Below are 4,861 nucleotides of genomic sequence, written 5' to 3'. Positions count from 1 at the left end.
TCGGACTAGATGATCTGCCCAGGTCCCTTCCGACCCTAGAAACTATGAAACTATAAACCAGTAAAGTCCTTTGGAAAAAGTTACCTGTGAACTCCATGTTCCACTGTCAGAGGAGGGCCTCTTTTCTGTGTCAAGTGAACTAAATGTTTTCTGCTACTAGATTTTTAACAAATTACGTCATTTTGGCCTGCTATGGCCATTTTTTTTTCCCCTTCATCTCAGTGGTCCCTCATATGTTTCTCAGTGATACAGTTTCCCTCCATCTGTGGGTGGGCATCAGAAACTTGTTTTGGAGTGCATAGTGATACCATTGGTCATGGGTATGACCATAAACTGCATCTGACTGGAGGACTTGGTGGCAATGTGGTAAGGGAGGGTAGCTCCTATAAAATACCACAATGTTGCAACCTCCAGAGTAAGGTGAGTATAGAGTGTCTTAAAACCCTAGCCTCCACTGCCTTGTGCATACTCCTTGGTTGGAGAAAGGCTAAAGGACATCCCCTAACAGAAATGTGCCCTAGCTGAGGCATTAGGCAATCAGCAGCAGCTCTAATCTGTTGCTCTTTGGCAGAATCTACAGCTATCAAGACACTGAACATCTGGACTTCACCTGGTCTTTATTTATACTGTGTCTCAATGGTTAAAGAGTGGGGTAGGGGCTCCACTCCTCCATACTCCTGCCTAGGTGTACATGCTGAAGGTCTTGGTGTGGTTGTCTCATAGGTGTCTTGTGCATACACCATGATTCAGAGGATCAACGGTTGCCAAATATGATACCATGCTAACTCAAATCCAAAATATAGCCCAGTTGTTCACACTCTGCCTACCTAATGGAAGACTAATGCCATCATACTTATTTTGTCCTTAGGACCTCAGACTTTAATAAATTAAAATACACATGTTTATATGACATCTTTCATTTGAGAATTGAATGTTTTAGAGAATTGAATGATTGGCGCTCCTGTGCTTAAGGATGCAAGGTGCGAACCTGGTACAAGGATAGAGACAAAATGCCAACTTTGGACAACAGCCTTGCAATCCAATTTTAAACCTCATAATTTATTATGCGTTCCATATCCTCTAGCTGAATGTGCACTTTCTGTTTGGGCAATAGGTGAAATGACAGAAACTATCTTATTGAAATAGGGGTCTAGCTGCTGCTTAAATTTTTTCTGAATTAAGGATGTCCATCATCTTCAAGGTTTTGTCCAACCTCCATTATAAAAGAATGTAGCTTTGATTTTAGAATGGCACACTTTTCTTCTTTCCCCGCATAACACTTTTGTCATTCTCTTCTTAGTCTGTTGGTTTTTATATCTCTTATCTTTGTCACTTCATGTGCTATTCTTTTAATCACATTTTATGCACAGCCCCTAAACCTACTGCAATAAAGTTTTATATTCCTTTAAATTACTGAGAGAGGAAACTATACACTGAGAGGCTTAGGTAGGACCCTGAAAATATCTGGGCCTGTTGCTTCTTTCCATTAAAAAATATATTATGCCAGAGCAAACTCGATGTCAGTGGTTCTCAAGCTTTTTAGACTTAAGGCACCCCTTGGAAATGCCAGCTCTTAGTTTTCATTTTTATTTTGACTACAGAAAAATAATGGAGCAATTTTTCTGTTGTGAAGAACTCAGCAAGCCCCCAACAGGGCAGAATGTTTTTAACACTGTGAATTCCTGTTCAAAATCTCTGGATTTATCATGTGAATCACATTTGCACACTTAAGAGTGCTAACATTGCATGGCACCCAACAGTCATGCAAGGCACCTCAGGATCTCAAGGCATCCCAGGGTGACATGACACCCTAGTTGAGAATCACCGTTTTAAGTAATATACAAGAATATTAGTTTAGGTAGCATTTTTCTCTTTTTGCACTTATTTATATAGTTATACAATGTTCAAGGTAATGAAAATAGTATTAATATTGATAAATATAGTTACAAAGAATAAAAAAGGATTTGATTTCCTGCTTGCTTTAAAGCACCAATCTCTTTATTCTTCAGAACACGTGTTAATTCTTCCAACATATTTGTTTACTTTCACATCATCCGAGCTTTATGTCGGCGACAGAGAAACAAATAAGGTTTCAGACTACTCCTTTGAATTTAAAGCACTTCTAATAATTGTTCATCTGAGGTCCCCTTGTACCAAGGTACATGATCCCTATTATTAACTAGAAATATGTGGTGTATTTCCTTTGACTTCCTTAGTATGTAAGGAACTTCAACCTGCCTTATTACTTGGCACTTAAAAAAATAGTTAGGTTTTCTTTAATTATGACTTCTGAGATCGTATATAGTTGACTATGCTATAGATAATATACCTTTTTTGCTTTTTTCTTTCATTTTACTTGTTTACATAGTTGTACTAGTTACAGTGGAGGGAGAAGATCTTGTACTTTCAGCTACATTACTGCTCAGCTAGCATCAGTTTCCAGTGAACCAACTCATATTAGAAATCCCCAGCTTCAGAAGATTACTCTTCAAGGTTGGAATAAGACTATACATTTAAAATAGTTCTGTCTGAAAGTGGGAGTCTATCCGCAAAAAAAGGAAATAACTATCCAAAAAAAGAAATATCTTGTTGTGCGGAATGTGCAGAGTTATTAGAAATGGCCCTTTATGTGATCCTTTCTTTGTAGTAAAAAAATGAACAGGGCTCATTTATGTTTGCTTGCTTTCCTCAGTCCCCAAATCTCAGGTACAAACACTGAAACGTTTGTGAAAAATAATGTGCGTAGGGAGGGGACTATGATATCAGGATTTTTTAAAAGCTTTCCTGTGAGGTCAAGTATCACTCATTTCAACCGATTTGGAGTAATAAGAGTTTTAGCATCGACACTTACTTCTAAGTGAGGGCATAGATACTGTGGCTGAGGAGTGACTGCCTTACACTTCCTCTGCTCAGCCATGGGAGCCAGGCAGCGCACCATTGCACCAAGCAGTGCATCTCTGGGGTGGGGAGTAAGCAGAGCAAGTGTAGTGATGCCTCCCACTGTACTCTGGGAGAGGCATGCAGAGCACTGCACCCAGGATTGGCTCCCAGGGAATCATGTCATGGGGCTGCTTCTGTTGCTGGAGTGGAAGGCCAGAAGGTAAATCTTCCCTTCCGCTCATCCACTGCTCCCTTCCCCTGCCCTTGCCCTTACAGGGGTTGGCATATCTCGTTGACTGCTTCCCGCCCCCACCACCACCCCCCACCAGGCTTGCTGCACCTCTTGGCAAACTATTCTAATGTAGTCGTTTGAAAATACAGTGGGAAGAGCATAAAGATACCAGGGGTATAATTCCCAAGTGGTAATCTAGGCTCTGACTCTAAAAAACTTCTGTACTCATTTATGCAATATTATGAATTATAGCATCCCTGTGAATCCATGGCAGGAAATTGAAATCAGAGGTATCTCTGAGCAAGGTTAAATTGCCAGGAGTAAGTTGCCAGGAGAAAGAAGGAACGGGAATCTCTGTTGGAATCAGTGCCTCCGTGTCTCTGTGGAATTTTAAAAGCTCTTTATCTTGTAACATCAGGGAATGTGCACAGCCTCAGTGAATTTAACTGAAATGTATAGCTCCTTTCCTAAACATAATTTTACTTTGCTTCAATGAATTTAGGAAACACCCTCCTGATCTTTAAGATTAAGGCTTCTAAATAATTTAATTTGTGGGTGCGAGGTAGTGGGAATAGATTGTTTAATTCACTGTAACTTGACTTTTCATTTTCATTATTAAGCAGTCATAATTAACTGACACTCTGGGGCTGTTTTTCTTATCTACTTCTCAGTTTTTTCCAATCTCTTGGGCACAATTTTAATCAATATGGTAGGTTGTATTGGATTTTCTTGTCTCAACAGCCCACCCCTCCTTCACCCTTTAATTTTTTCCAAACTCTTTATTTTGCATGTGAAGTGGAAGATTTTATCCAAGTTACTTTCTAGTCTTCATACTTAATATACCATGCAAGTGTGCAATTTCTACTAGCTTTGCTAAAGGGAATTAGATTAAATCCTTATGCCCTGTAGGCCTGACCCATACAGAATGTATCTGTATCTATTTTTTTATATACAAAAAGTGTTGGAAGCAATATTTGCATCTAAAGTTCTGGTTGGAACTCATCTTCAATGTGAAGTTCCATCTGAAGGCATGGAGTTTATAAGGAAAATAGCCACCTGCTGAAAATCTAAAAAAAACCCTACGTTCTGAATTATATAGCTTATTAGTAGGTTTCTATAAACACGAGGGTTTTCATTCTAAAAGGCTATTATTTTAATTCCCATCTGTTCCAGTGTCCTCATGTGTAATGATTTAAAGCAGAGGATTGGTAGTAAGGAATAAAATACATATAATAGCTAAGTAAACAATGTTTTGTTTGGATTGTGCTTGAATATTTTGCTGTCTCCAGTTGGTGGTGGGCACAAGGATGTGTGTTCTACCATGTCTTCTAGTACAATGTACTCATTTGTTTGGGGAAGAAAAGTAAATCTTAGCTTCTGAACATGAAATTAAATTGAACACACAATTAGCTATGCATGTTGAACAGACAATCCTTGCCAACTATCTAAGGCATTGTATTCGAATTAGAGCAAATGGAATGCTATAAAGATAAATAACTGGTTAAAAGAAATGCATAGCAATTAGGTAGAGCAGTAAACATTCAGAAATTATTGTTTTTAAACTGATCTTTTAGCTTAGTGTTTACTGAAGGTACCAGAATACCACTTCTGAAGACTGAAGGTCCTTATTCTTTTAATCAACTCTTTTAATGCAACACAGAGAAATACTTAAGTTCCTACACACTCCTGTAAAGGTTTGCATTAGTCTTGAAAGGACACACCTTAAGCATGTTTAATCTGTATTTTTTT

The sequence above is a fragment of the Alligator sinensis genome, unplaced genomic scaffold (genome assembly GCF_000455745.1).
Source record: "Alligator sinensis unplaced genomic scaffold, ASM45574v1 scaffold7_1, whole genome shotgun sequence".
In the NCBI taxonomy this organism is placed as follows: domain Eukaryota; kingdom Metazoa; phylum Chordata; order Crocodylia; family Alligatoridae; genus Alligator; species Alligator sinensis.
This window is presented reverse-complemented; position numbering follows the sequence as displayed.